This window comes from Coregonus clupeaformis, unplaced genomic scaffold (assembly GCF_020615455.1).
Source record: "Coregonus clupeaformis isolate EN_2021a unplaced genomic scaffold, ASM2061545v1 scaf0001, whole genome shotgun sequence".
In the NCBI taxonomy this organism is placed as follows: Eukaryota; Metazoa; Chordata; class Actinopteri; order Salmoniformes; family Salmonidae; genus Coregonus; species Coregonus clupeaformis.
The window spans coordinates 2,255,697-2,271,482 of record NW_025533456.1 but is presented as its reverse complement, the minus strand read 5'-3'; the positions used below and the strand labels follow the sequence as shown (position 1 = coordinate 2,271,482).

The window sequence follows — 15,786 nt, the reverse complement described above, 5'->3', positions numbered from 1 at the left end:
AGGAGGAGGAGAGGAGAACAGGAGGAGGAGAGGAGAACAGGAGGGGGAGAGAAGAACAGGAGGAGAGGAGAACAGGAGGAGAGAAGAGCAGGAGGAGGAGAGGAGATCAGGAGGAGGAGAGAAGGAGAGGAGGAGGAAAGGAGAGGAGAGGAGAACAGGAGGAGGAGAGGAGAACAGGAGGAGGAGAACAGGAGGAGGAGATGAGGAGGAGAGGAGAACAAGAGGAGGAGAGAAGAGCAGGAGGAGGAGAGGAGAACAGGAGGAGAGAAGAACAAGAGGAGGAGAGGAGGAGAGAAGAACAAGAGGAGGAGAGGAGGAGAACAGGAGGAGGAGAGGAGCAGAGGAGGAGAGGAGAACAGGAGATGGAGAGGAGGAGGAGAGGAGAACAGGAGGAGGAGAGGAGGAGAACAGGAGGAGGAGAGGAGAACAGGAGGAGAGGAGGAGAGGAGGAGGAGAGGAGAACAGGAGGAGGAGAGGTGGAGATAAGAACAGGAGGAGGAGGAAGGAGGACAGACAGGGGAGGGAGGAGAGGTGAACAGTTGAAAGTAGGAAGTAGGAGGGGGTAGGGTACATGACTGCACGCAGTGTAAAACACAACCTCATGTCAGAAAAGGGCATGCAAACCGGCCTCTGTGTGTGTGTGGGAAGAGGTGTACCAGAGTGCCACCTGTTCTTGGTCACATGACCCTGGGGTAACACTCTGAGTCACTCGGGAACAGGCAGCACATGCCACACACAGACACAGATGGCCACAGCACCAGCCAAGGCAGTGCTGCATGTTTGGACTGACTCACACTGTGGCTTTATGAACCACAGAGTGACAAGTTATCCATGTTTTGGCCACAGACTAAAATATTGACAGTTTGTGAACCCCAGACTGCAATGTTTGTTGTGTTACCGTTCCACCATAGAATGGCCAACCATGTTGTAACCACTTACCCCAAGCCCAGACTGACCGTGTTGTCGACCATGTTATGTTTTTCAGGAGGTGCAGACAGAGAGAGAGAGAGACTGATGTGTGCTATTATGGTGGTCATCCCTGCCACTGACCAGACTGAAGACGTGTGATACAGGTAAGCCTCTACCTCTCTTTTGGTTTTTACTTCACTGTGTCTGTTACACATATACACACACACACTCACAGAAAGCTATGTGCCCAGGGAAGAGGGGAGTGAGACAGAGAGAAGGAAAATAGTTAGATTTTAGAATTAGGAGAGAGGGAAGCTGATCTCTATAGAGCGTGAATAAGAGGAGTGGGACGAAAAGAGAGGGAGAGAGAGAGAGAGAGAACAGGAGAGAGAGAAAGGGTGAGACTGGGGGAGAGAAAGGGGGAGACTGGGGGAGGGAAAGGGTGAGACTAGGAGACTGGGAGATACAGAAAGAGAAAGGGTGAGACTGGGAGATACAGAAAGGGTGAGACTGGGAAAGAGAGAAAGAGAGACTGGGAGAGAGAGAAAGAGTGAGACTGAGAGAGAGAAAGGGTGAGACTGGGAGAGAGAGAAAGGGTGAGACTGGGAGACTGGGAGATACAGAGAGAGACGGGGAGATACAGAGAGAGATAGGGTGAGACTGGGAGATACAGAGAGAGACAGGGTGAGACTGGGAGACTGGAGATACAGAGAGAGACTGGGGATACAGAGAGAGACAGGGTGAGACTGGGAGATACAGAGAGAGACAGGGTGAGACTGGGAGAGACAGGGTGAGACTGGGAGATACAGAGAGAGACAGGGTGAGACTGGGAGACTTGGAGACTGGGAGATACAGATAGAGACAGGGTGAGACTGGGAGAGACAGGGTGAGACTGGGAGATACAGAGAGAGACAGGGTGAGACTGGGAGACTGGGAGATACAGATAGAGACAGGGTGAGACTGGGAGATACAGAGAGAGACAGGGTGAGACTGGGAGATACAGAGAGAGACAGGGTAAGACTGGGAGATACAGAGAGAGACAGGGTGAGACTGGGAGATACAGAGAGAGACAGGGTGAGACTGGGAGATACAGAGAGAGACAGGGTGAGACTGGGAGATACAGAGAGAGACAGGGTGAGACTGGGAGACTTGGAGACTGGGAGATACAGATAGAGACAGGGTGAGACTGGGAGAGACAGGGTGAGACTGGGAGATACAGAGAGAGACAGGGTGAGACTGGGAGACTGGGAGATACAGATAGAGACAGGGTGAGACTGGGAGATACAGAGAGAGACAGGGTGAGACTGGGAGATACAGAGAGAGACAGGGTGAGACTGGGAGATACAGAGAGAGACAGGGTGAGACTGGGAGATACAGAGAGAGACAGGGGTGAGACTGGGAGATACAGAGAGAGACAGGGTGAGACTGGGAGATACAGAGAGAGACAGGGTGAGACTGGGAGACTGGAGATACAGAGAGAGACTGGGAGAGAGAGACGGACAGGGAGAGACAGGGAGGGAGAGATGGGGGAAAGAGACTGAGAGACAGGGCGAGAGAGAAAGGGTGAGACTGGGAGAGATAAAGGGTGAGACTGGGAGAGAGATAAATGGTAAGACTGGAAGAGAGTGAAAGAGTGAGACTGGGAGAGAGATAAAGGGTGAGACTGGGAGAGAGATAAAGAGTGAGACTGGGAGAGAGATAAAGGGTGAGACTGGGAGAGAGATAAAGGGTGAGACTGGGAGAGAGATAAAGGGTGAGACTGGGAGAGAGATAAAGGGTGAGACTGGGAGAGAGAGAAAGGGTGAGACTGGGAGAGAGAGAAAGGGTGAGACTGGGAGAGAGAGAGAAAGGGTGAGACTGGGAGAGAGAGAGAAAGGGTGAGACTGGGAGAGAGAGAAAGGGTGAGACTGGGAGATACAGAGAGAGACAGGGTGAGACTGGGAGATACAGAGAGAGACAGGGTGAGACTGGGAGACTGGGAGATACAGAGAGAGACTGAGAGATACAGGGAGAGACAGAGAGAGACAGGGTGAGACTGGGAGACTGGGAGAGACAGGGTGAGACTGGGAGATACAGAGAGAGACAGGGTGAGACTGGGAGACTTGGAGACTGGGAGATACAGATAGAGACAGGGTGAGACTGGGAGATACAGAGAGAGACAGTGTGAGACTGGGGATACAGAGAGAGACAGGGTGAGACTGGGAGATACAGAGAGAGACAGGGTGAGACTGGGAGATACAGAGAGAGACAGGGTGAGACTGGGAGATACAGAGAGAGACAGGGAGACTGAGAAGGAGAGAGAGACGAAGAGAGTGAGACAGGGAGAGACGGGGAGAGAGAGAAAGGGTGAGACTGGGAGAGAGAGAAAGGGTGAGACTGGGAGAGAGAGAAAGGGTAAGACTGGGAGAGAGAGAAGGGGTGAGACTGGGAGAGAGAGAAAGGGTGAGACTGGGAGAGAGAGAAAGGGTGAGACTGGGAGAGAGAGAAAGGGTGAGACTGGGAGAGAGAGAAAGGGTGAGACTGGGAGAGAGAAAGGGTGAGACTGTTAGAGAGAGAAAGGGTGAGACTGGGAGGGAGAGAATTGATACTGGGAGAGAGAGAAAGGGTGAGACTGGGAGATACAGAGAGAGACAGGGTGAGACTGGGAGATACAGAGAGAGACAGGGTGAGACTGGGAGATACAGAGAGAGACAGGGTGAGACTGGGAGATACAGAGAGACACAGGGTGAGACTGGGAGATACTGGGAGATACAGAGAGAGGCAGGGTGAGACTGGGAGATACAGAGAGAGACAGGGTGAGACTGGGAAACTGGGAGACTGGAGATACAGAGAGAGACAGGGAGACTGAGATGGAGAGAGGCGGCGAGAGAGACAGGGAGGGAGAGACAGGGAGGGAGAGACAGGGAGTGAGAGACGGGGGAAAGAGATGGAGACAGGGAGAGCAAGAGGGTGAGACAGGGAGAGAGAGAGAGTAATTTGTGATAATGAATGAGGCTTGTGTAATGATGGGTGTGAGTCGATCGTTTCTCCTTTGAGACCTGTGTGTGGGTGCGTGGTTATGATGTGTCACTGTGTGTGTGGAGTAAGATTTACTGGACTTGTAGCTACATGGTCTGAGTCAGGACTGTGTGTGTGTAGTAGTGGGTGATGATCGTGTCTGTTATTCTCCCTGTCCACACAGAGTGGAGGCTGAGAGGCACTGCCTGTACCAGTGACACGTCCTACTACTGTAATTACACACACTCTCTCTCTCTCCCCCTCTCTTTCTTTCTTTCTTTCTTTCTACTATTGTAGCATTCTGCTCCAAAAAATCGAATCAATGTTATTTGAAGGGGAAATGCACCCGCTGATTTGGCCTTGTTTTTTGGCTTGCTTCTCAAGAAATGCTGGCAGCCATGACAGAAGCCAAACGTGAGTTGGCTTGGGGGTGTGGTTTGATGTGTGTGTTTCTTGGGTGTGTCCTTCCCACCACCAAGACACACCCATCTGTCAGAACCTTGCCTGCAGCTTTTTTCCCCCACTCAATCACAACAAACAAACCTCTTGCAGGTGGAGTACAATAACTACAGGCAGATGTACAGAGTAATATGAGAAGAATGCAATTGCTGAATTTATGTAGATATTCTAAACTAAGTGTTTTGATAACTTTCTAATGTAGTAACAGGTCCATGTAGAATAAACCACCCTTTACATAATACCATAGAAGCAGTGTTCTGCTAATATAACAATGTGCACCTTACACCGTTCATTGTCATTCCCAGCCATTACAGATACTGTACCTATCAGCATTCTATCTGGTGGTAATGGGGCTACCTGGGCAAACATGTAAGAGGGGTCATAGGTACCTTCCTGTGTGGTGTTACTTATCCAACAGGCGTTCCCTGATCCTGGTGCAGAATACACATGGTTTCTCTCCGTATATTGAATGATACCATTCAATTCAATAAAAAAAAAGACAATACAAGTAAAAGTTGTGTCTAGTAAAAAATGTATTCCGAGTGCCAGGTCTCTCTCCATTCAGAGACATCAGTATCAAGCCCATCTGTCAGTCTGGACTTCATCACATCATCTTGCAAGTCTCCATGTGCTGGCTCCATACATGTTTCTGTGAACACATACACACATACCAATGACAGTCAGGATAGGTAATATCTGACACACAAACAGGTACTATGAACAAGACAGACTAAACCTACCTAATTCTGGTCTCCCCATCGACGACTGTTGGTGAGCGGGCAAGAGGTGAGGCTGGAGGTAAGGTCTTTGCCAGCGCCCCATTGATGGGCATGGCAGTCGTAGATCACCTCCTGGCCCCTCATCAAAGATACTGGTCGGTCACACAAACAAACATACACACACACACAGAAAGAACTGATTACATTATCAATGGTGGTTATGATTAGCTTGGTGGAACCAACATGATCACTGCGTTCCCCTTTCTATTTCACTTCAGATATCATAAAATGTGACCCACCACCTGAATGGTGTTTTTTACATAGGATAAAGTAGAGACTCAGAGCTAGAAAATGGTGCAGTGGGGGAAAAAAGTATTTAGTCAGCCACCAATTGTGCAAGTTCTCCCACTTAAAAAGATGAGAGAGGCCTGTAATTTTCATCATAGGTACACGTCAACTATGACAGACAAAATGAGGAAAAAAAATCCAGAAAATCACATTGTAGGATTTTTAATGTAATATTTGCAAATTATGGTGGAAAATAAGTATTTGGTCAATAACAAAAGTTTCTCAATACTTTGTTATATACCCTTTGTTGGCAATGACACAGGTCAAACGTTTTCTGTAAGTCTTCACAAGGTTTTCACACACTGTTGCTGGTATTTTGGCCCATTCCTCCATGCAGATCTCCTCTAGAGCAGTGATGTTTTGGGGCTGTTGCTTGGTAACACGGACTTTCAACTCCCTCCAAAGATTTTCTATGGGGTTGAGATCTGGAGACTGGCTAGACCACTCCAGGACCTTGAAATGCTTCTTACGAAGCCACTCCTTCGTTGCCCGGGCGGTGTGTTTGGGATCATTGTCATGCTGAAAGACCCAGCCACGTTTCATCTTCAATGCCCTTGCTGATGGAAGGAGGTTTTCACTCAAAATCTCACGATACATGGCCCCATTCATTCTTTCCTTTACACGGATCAGTCGTCCTGGTCCCTTTGCAGAAAAACAGCCCCAAAGCATGATGTTTCCACCCCCCATGCTTCACAGTAGGTATGGTGTTCTTTGGATGCAACTCAGCATTCTTTGTCCTCCAAACACGACGAGTTGAGTTTTTACCAAAAAGTTATATTTTGGTTTCATCTGACCATATGACATTCTCCCAATCCTCTTCTGGATCATCCAAATGCACTCTAGCAAACTTCAGACGGGCCTGGACATGTACTGGCTTAAGCAGGGGGACACGTCTGGCACTGCAGGATTTTAGTCCCTGGCGGCGTAGTGTGTTACTGATGGTAGGCTTTGTTACTTTGGTCCCAGCTCTCTGCAGGTCATTCACTAGGTCTCCCCGTGTGGTTCTGGGATTTTTGCTCACCGTTCTTGTGATCATTTTGACCCCACGGGGTGAGATCTTGTGTGGAGCCCCAGATCGAGGGAGATTATCAGTGGTCTTGTATGTCTTCCATTTCCTAATAATTGCTCCCACAGTTGATTTCTTCAAACCAAGCTGCTTACCTATTGCAGATTCAGTCTTCCCAGCCTGGTGCAGGTCTACAATTTTGTTTCTGGTGTCCTTTGACAGCTCTTTGGTCTTGGCCATAGTGGAGTTTGGAGTGTGACTGTTTGAGGTTGTGGACAGGTGTCTTTTATACTGATAACAAGTTCAAACAGGTGCCATTAATACAGGTAACGAGTGGAGGACAGAGGAGTCTCTTAAAGAAGAAGTTACAGGTCTGTGAGAGCCAGAAATCTTGCTTGTTTGTAGGTGACCAAATACTTATTTTCCACCATAATTTGCAAATAAAATCATTAAAAATCCTACAATGTGATTTTCTGGAAAAAAAATTCTCAATTTGTCTGTCATAGTTGACGTGTAACTATGATGAAAATTACAGGCCTCTCATCTTTTTAAGTGGGAGAACTTGTACAATTGGTGGCTGACTAAATACTTTTTTCCCCACTGTATATCATACACTGCAGTTGAGGAACAGTGGGAAAGTAATTCTGCTTTGAAAGTTGATAAACTTGTAACCCCACTTTTGAGAAAATGGCCCTTGAATGTTTTAGTACACCTACTGGAGAGCTCTTCTTTGTCTACACCCATTCAGCATCGTTCACTCCGTCTTAAGCCTTAGCCCCACCCATCTCTTTAATGTGTTAAACAGAGTAAGGTAGTGTAGTAAACAACCAAAGATTTCAAGACTAAAAGTGGTGAAAGTAGTAGCAAAAAGTAGTAGTAAAATTACTGACTTTGGTGCAGGTCATGTTGTTCTTCACATTACCGTCTCTGGTAAACACACACTATATCAAATGAAATAAAAGTTTATTTGTCACATGCACAGGATACAGAAGGTGTAAACAGTACAGTGAAATGGTTACTTGCATAGTGGACATGTAGCTAGCTAGCTAGCTAAACAATGAACCATTATCCCAACTCATACTACCATGCACCATACATGAATCTGCAGGTAGCTAAAGCTAACCAACTAGGTTCAATGTTAGCTAGCTAGCTAACATTAGGCTATAACTAGCAATGCAAATGGGTTTCTGAGATACTAATAATTTTAATACACAGATCATACACGTAACGTTAGCTAGCGAGCCAGCCAGCTAACGTTAGCTAGCTAGCTAACAGTACGCTTTAACTTGCAATGAAAATGACTTTCTAACAAATTAGAAACGTATAATATATCAAAACGTAGCTAGACTCTTACCCGTATACATGGATGAATGCTTCTCCCTCTCTGTCATGGATGCCATGGTTGCCCTTAGTTTGAAGATGTAATCCGGAGACAGGTGTTTTATACAACAGACTCTCTCCGCATTTGGCAATCATCTCTCTGCTTCCACCGGACATTCCATTGATTTCAAAACTCGGTCAACTTCTTCTGTGACAACATCACTGTTGATCGCCATTTCTTCCCCATCACTGTCATCAGAAGACTACAATGTCTGGTTCAATTAAATGTTTTTAACTAAATCAGGGATTTCCTCATCATCTGATTAATTTTCAGAGTCATCATGGCACAATCGTCCTCCAGAAAGTAGTCCATCACAACTTTTCCCACTGATCTTTGTCGAAAGCGCTATTAACTTCAGAGCAGCAATGTTGAGAGCAGTAGCAACACTTTTTCAGTTCTTCATGATATCTTAAAAAAAGCCTAGGTAGATAGGATTATCCACACATAATGAACAGCTCATGTTATAGACCGAAGCGTGCCACATGGCAGACCAATCCGAACTCATCTCTGCATGTCCAGCCCATCCATTAAAGTATCTCAGCCAATCATGGCTAGTGTGAAGGTTCCTGTATTTTCCCGTGGCTAAACCAACTAGGCTCGTAATTTACATTACATTTACATTTTAGTCATTTAGCAGACGCTCTTATCCAGAGCGACTTACAGGAGCAATTAGGGTTAAGTGCCTTGCTCAAGGGCACATTAACGTCATTTAGCAGACGCTCTTAGCCAGAGCGACTCACAAATTGGTGCGTTCACCCTATAGCCAGTGGGATAACCACTTTACAATTTGGGGGTTAGAAGGAACACTTTATCCTATCCCAGGTATTCCTTAAAGAGGTGGGGTTTCAAATGTCTCCGGAAGGTGGTGAGTGACTCCGCTGTCCTGGCGTCGTGAGGGAGCTTGTTCCACCATTGGGGTGCCAGAGCAGCGAACAGTTTTGACTGGGCTGAGCGGGAGCTATGCTTCCGCAGAGGAAGGGAGCCAGCAGGCCAGAGGTGGATGAACGCAATGCCCTCGTTTGGGTGTAGGGACTGATCAGAGCCTGAAGGTACAGAGGTGCCGTTCCCCTCACTGCTCCATAGGCAAGCACCATGGTCTTGTAGCGGATGCGAGCTTCAACTGGAAGCCAGTGGAGTGTGCGGAGGAGGGGGGTGACGTGAGAGAACTTGGGAAGGTTGAACACCAGACGGGCTGCGGCATTCTGGATGAGTTGTAGGGGTTTAATGGCACAGGCAGGGAGGCCAGCCAACAGCGAGTTGCAGTAGTCCAGACGGGAGATGACAAGTGCCTGGATTGTATTCGTATTTACAGGTGGCATACAAGTTTGTTATTAAGGCACATGAAAGTTCACATGTTCCACAAGGCATTTCTGCCCAAAAAAGCATAAAAATGAAAAACGTTCAAATGCCTCCTCTGTGAAGTAGTGACGTGCGACATATGCCTAGCTTCCTGAAACGGGTCACAAAGGTGAAGTGAAATAGAATTGTGAACACAGCGATCAGGCTGGTTCCACCAGGCTAGGTTATGTCCTGGACATTATATGCATCTAATAATAATAATAATCAACAAATAATGTAAGTTTACATAAATTATGTTTCACAATTTGGTTATCAAAGTAATGAAGTGGGTTACCTTCTGTATTTGTACAAATGATGAGCCTGTGAAAGCTGTTGCCGCTGACAGGTGAAGGTTGCTGGTCGGATACTTGCCAACATGTGGCTGACTGTTCCATTCATGATGCTGATGAGGGCCCCTTCGCTGGTCTTCTCTATGCTGCATGTTCGGCTGCAAACTGGACATCTCTCCAACAACTGCAGCAGGCAATCTTATGAGGTGGTGTTGACTGGGAGGGCCTGTGACAGGGTGATATACACTGAACAAAAATACAGTACAAACGCAACACGCAACAATTTCAAAGATTTTACTGAGTTACAGTTCATATTAGGAAATCTGTCAATTTAAATAAATAAATTAGGCCCTAATCAATGGATTGACTGGGAATACAGACTGGGAATACAGATATGCATCTGTTGGTCACAGATACCTTAAAAAAAAGGTAGGGGTGTGGATCAGAAAACCAGTCAGTATCTGGTGTAACCACAATTTGCCTCATCAGCGCGACATCTTCGCATAAAGTTGATCAGGCTCTTGATTGTGGCCTGTGGAATGTTGTCCCACTCCCTTTCAATGGCTGCGCAAAGTTGCTGGATATTGTCGCTGTCGTACACGTCGATCCAGAGCATCCCAAACATGCTCAATGGGTGACATGTCTGGTGAGTATGCAGGCCATGGAAGAACTGAGACATTTTCAGCTTCAAGGAATTGTGTACAGATCCTTGCGACATGGGGCTGTGCATTCTCATGCTGAAACATGAGGTGAAGGCGGCGGATGAATTGCACATCAATGGGCCTCAGGATTTTGTCATGGTATCTCTGTGCATTCAAATTGCCATCGATAAAATGGAATTGTGTTTGTTGTCCTTAGCTTATACCTGCCCATACCATAACCCCACCGCCACCATTGGGCACTCTGTTCACAACTTTGACATCAGCAAACCGCTCGCCCACATGACACCATACATGCTGTCTGCCATCTGCCCGGTACAGTTGAAACTGGGATTCATCCGTGAAGAGCACACTTCTCCAGCATGCCAGTGGCCATCGAAGGTGAGCATTTGTCCGGGTGGCTGGTCTCAAATGATCCCGCAGGTGAAGAAGCCAGAAATGGAAGTCCTGGGCTGGGGTGGGTACACGTGATCTGCGGTTGTGAGGCCGATGTACTGCCAAATTCTTGGAGGCGGTTTATAGTAGAGAAATTAACATTAAATTATCTGGCAACAGCTCTGGTGGACATTCCTGCATTCAGCATGCCAATTGCACACTCCCACAAAACTTGACACATCTGTGGCATTGTGTTGTGTGACAAAACGTCACATTTTAGAGTGGCCTTTTATTGTTCCCAGCACAAGGTGCACCTGTGTAATGATAAGGTTGTTTAATCATATTCTTGATATGTCACACCTGTCACGTGGATGGATTAACTTGGCAAAGGAGAAATGCTCACTAACAGGGATGTAAACATATTTGTGCACAACATTTGAGAGAAATAAGCTTTTTGTGCATATGGACAAATTCTGGGATCTTTTATTTCAGCTCATGAAACATGGGACCAACACTTTACATGTTGCGTTTATATTTTTGTTCAGTATAATAGACAGCCAAGTGGTACATTGCATTTTGTTCTAAAGAAAGGACAAAGCTTTTCGATAATGCACTTCACAACCAAAATGACTATACTAGTTGTATCTGCTTGGCTGGGGAATTAGCCTACTAGTTTATCAAGCCGGGTATTTTTTAATACAACTTTTCACATTTCACATAACACACATTACCTGTCGTTGTTGATGAAGCCGTCTGTGTCATCAGGGCAGTAACTCAGATCACTATCAGAGGCCTCATGATGGCGTGTCCTTTTAATAGGAGTCGTGGGAGACTCTGGCAACAACGGAGGAGGTGTCACAAGGTGTACTTGTGTCGCATTACACTTTTATTCTGAGGTCTTGCCTGACAAGCTGTGAAAATAGCAAGTGAACAGTGAATGAAATTGTTTTTGGAGGTCATTAAGCCATTGTAAATAACATTGCTGGACATGTTATGATACCCACCTTTGCTCTTTCTGGTAGGTCCCAGCATCCGTTCTTGACCAGAGGATCAGTCTGGCACCCAACTGTGCACTTTGTCTAACAGGAAAAACAGGGTCAACGATTGTCATCATCCCTCAATTATAAACATAGCTCGAGAGATAACGTATGGAACAAATATATATATATATATGTATGCACTCACTAACTGTAAGTCGCTCTGGATAAGAGCGTCTGCTAAATGACTAAAATGTAAATGTAATCTCGTTTGAAAGCTAATTCTATGCTTTACAGATGTAGACTGACTGGCTCCAGATTGGATCAGATTCAGGCCGGTGACGCTGTTAAACTATGCAACCAACTGTGACATGTTTTGCTATGGCCCTGGCTTGGTTTGAGTTTGTTGCTGCTAGTTGGTACACTGGTGTAGTCAGGCATAAGTTAGTTAGTACAACCATAGCTGCATCCAATATTTATTTGTGCCCTAGACATGGATTGCACCTCGGAGACTAATGTGACTGTTTCGTCTAAATTACACTAACTTCGAGAGGCATGGAAATACGATGACATTGCTAAAGTAGGCAAATAATTTGTAGGAAACAACTTTACGGTGGTTCCCTCAATCAAATATGGTGGTCCCCTCAATCGTAGTTAGCTGGCTAAAGTTATACTGCATCTAAAGTCAATCTGGCGACATCACAATCATGACAAACGGGTTTCCTATTTATTATTTGCTTCTTTTGAAAAGTTATCGTGTTTCCAAGCCAAATCCGAGTAGTATTGAGGTAGGCTAACGTTAGCCAGCTAGCCAACTAGTTAGGTAACTAGCTAGCTAGTTGGTAGCTAGCTAGCAAACGTCAGCTATGCTAGCGATGACAGTGATAATGATTATCAAAATATACATAACCAGATACATAACCAGCGGTCTATGGTCTAGCTACCAGTATACTCACCACCACTGGGGACCAACGAACTCCAACCACCTATTCCGCATGATAGGGTCCTTCGGCAAGGCATGCAAACCATAGTTGTTGGCTGTGCATCCTGCTGGAAGCATGCATTGCATGATCAATCCTTATAGGGCTTTTCAGTCTCAAACGGCAGCGATTATTTGAACACGTTTGTTAGGGGTGATGAAACAACAGAGCCCACATTCAATGAAGGGAAGCAAAGTGAGCGGAAGGGTGATTTGCACGTGGAGCTTGGCAAAAGGGGCATGATTTGTTGACATAATTGTAATCCAATCTTAATTGATTTGTTGTAACGCAGTGAGGTTCCAAACTCCATTTTAGACGAGACTGACTTTATGACCAAAATTGTCCTATTTACACTTTATAGTCAATTTTGACACTAGAATAAATGTTTGATGCCACATAGACTGTTTTCAAAGGGATTTGTTGGTTTTTAGGGGTAGTCGCTCTTTAATGTATTTTTCCAGTATGTGTGGGCGCCATTTGAGCCTGTACTGTATACAGTAGATGTGTTTGTGTGAAGTAGGAATGACAGGAATCTTTTTGACTTGTACCCATGAGAGGGATGCTATATATATCTGCAGTATGAGAACTGAACTCACTCCACTCTCCCTGCAGCCATCCTCTCTCTCTGTCCCTCTCCTCTCATTACAGTAGGCCCAGTAACTGTAATTACCCTCTACACACACACACACACACACACACAGTCACACAGTCACACAGTCACAAACACACATCCTTAAGGACCCCTGGGATTGTCTGCCCCCGCTTACCCTCCCCTGCTGTGGGAGAGGAAGGGGGATTCTACTACTCAACAGGAAGACATGTACACTACTTCACATTCGCACACATCCCACACACACACAGCGTCCCACACACACACACACACACACACGCATATACTGTATACAATACTGTACTATGCAGGGCCGCCCCGCTCATTAGGCAGGATTTGGCGGCTACCAATTGCGGCAGATTGAGGAGGGCGGCGTTTTCTGAGCTAAACTGACCAAGAGGCACCTCCAACAACACATAAAACCTCACATAATTCTGCCCCAAAACAATGACAATTTCTATCAACCAGTGGCATATGCGAAACATAGACGTCTATGTTTGGTTCAGATTTTGTCCGGTCTAGACCAGCCTTGATTTGAACAGGAAGGGGCTGTTGATTGATGTGGCCAGGGTGGGACTCAAGTGTACCACACACACTGCTTCAGCCCGTAGCCCCCCACGATACACACACACAGCCCCCTGAGTATGAAGTACATTGATGACTGAAAGCTTTGTAGTTTATAACCCACTCAAATACACATGCATGGGATAGTAGAGAATGAAGAGTGAATTCACTCAGCAATATATATCTCTATAATGTATTGCTCTGAACACACTCCATCCCTTTCTTTTTGACTCATCATTACAAGATTTACAATCAAACACACACTCTCACATTGACATAGAGCACTCTTACATTGACATAGAGCACTCTCACACTGCCATAGAGACCCCATTCTACTGTTCATTCTCATTCTCAATTGCATGTGAATACCATGTACTGATATGTCGTTCTATAGTATGGTTCTGTATGTGTGTTCTCTCTATGTGCATACTTGTGTGTGTGTGTGTGTGTGTGTGTGTGTGTGTGTGTGTGTGTGTGTGTGTGTGTGTGTGTGTGTGTGTGTGTGTGTGTGTGTCTTGTCTGGTGAGGAGGAAAGACACCTTGTATGTTCATTGTTCCAGAGAATGTCTCCTTGTGAGGTCACGATGTAATTTACTATCGGTAACGGGAACTGCCAGTTCAAACTCTTTTTTTTGTGTGTGCGTGTCCTTGCTTTTGTTTCTGTCGCCGAATCATCAATGACACACTCCTATCCTGCTGAGGTGGTGGATCTAAATATACTGGTGTGTGTGTGTGTGTGTGTGTGTGTGTGTGTGTGTGTGTGTGTGTGTGTGTGTGTGTGTGTGTGTGTGTGTGTGTGTGTGTGTGTGTGTGTGTGACACATGCTGCCTTTAATAACAGAGCATGTGTTTGGCATTATTATAGTACCCACGATGGTGACTCCTGGGGGGTTGAAGTGACCAGCCATTTCCGTCCCCAAAGAGTGCCAGAAACCTAGTATAGAACAGAGCTGGTAGTTGATCAACCACATTATATCCCCTGTTCCCCTTATAGAAGTACACTACATGACCAAAGGTATGTGGACACCGGCTCGTCAAACATCTCATTACAAAGTAATGGGCATTAATATGGAGTTGGTCCCCCCTTTGCTGCTATAATAGCCTCCACTCTTCTGGGAAGGCTTTCCACTAGATGTTGGAACATTGGGTTGAGGTCAGGGCTCTATGCAGGCCAGTCAAGTTCTTCAACACCGAACTCGACAAACCATTTCTGTATGGACCTCGCTTTGTGCACAGGGGGCATTGTCATGCTGAAACAGGAAAGGGCCTTCCCCAAACTGTTGCCACAAAGTTGGAAGCAGGGAATCGTCTAGAATGTAGTGTTAAGATTTCCCTTCACTGAAACTAAGGGGCCTAGCCCGAACCATGAAAAACAGCCCCAGACCATTATTCCTCCTCCACCAAACTTTACAGTTGGCACTATGCATTGGGGCAGGTAGCGCTCTGTGAGCTTTTGTGGCCTACCACTTCGCGGCTGAGCCGTTGTTGCTCGTAGACGTTTCCACTTCACGATAACAGCACTTTCAGTTGACCGGGGCAGCTCTAGCAGGGCAGAAATTTTACGAACTGACTTGTTGGAAAGGTTGTATCCTATGACGGTGCCACGTTGAAAGTCACTGAGCTCTCCAGTAAGGCCATTCTACTGCCAATGTTTGTCTATGGAGATTGCATGTCTGTGTGCTCGATTTTATACACCTGTCAGCAACAGGTGTGGCTGAAATAGCCGAATCCACTAATTTGAAGGGGTGGCCACATACTTTTGTATATATAGTGTATTGGGGAAAATATTCCATGAAAGCCTATGGTAATGTTAAGGCAGAGACAGTACATTGACTTATCAATATTCATTACTATTATCAGTTATTATAAGTAACCATTAATATTGTTGGTGTTATAAATGGTTTATAACAGGGTATAAAATATTGTCTTATTGTTCTGTATTTCTAATCTATTCTAGTCTATGCTATTCTATTATCGGGCAGGATATCAATTATAGATGGTATTACTGCCCTTAGATCAACATGGGATCATTTTAGACTACAGTAGCCTACTAAAAAGGCTTTAATAGCTGTGATGTCAGGATAGTACTTTGTCTAATAATAGGCAGTCAAATGGAAAAGCTGTCCGGGTGATCAACCGGTAGGTCAGTCACGAAGCGAGCCCACCTTTAAAAAA

At 45.8% G+C, this 15,786-nt stretch overlaps 1 long non-coding RNA gene across 1 annotated transcript; it reads right to left on the bottom strand.

Annotated features, from left to right (window-relative positions):
- Positions 1–4,975: 4,975 nt before the first annotated feature.
- Positions 4,976–12,844, bottom strand: LOC123482982. Its single transcript, XR_006658028.1, has 6 exons — positions 12,415–12,844; positions 11,486–11,560; positions 11,213–11,392; positions 9,453–9,673; positions 5,106–5,236; positions 4,976–5,014 (listed from the first exon to the last, which is right to left on the bottom strand). It is a non-coding gene; the product is annotated as an uncharacterized LOC123482982 (long non-coding RNA).
- Positions 12,845–15,786: the final 2,942 nt, after the last annotated feature.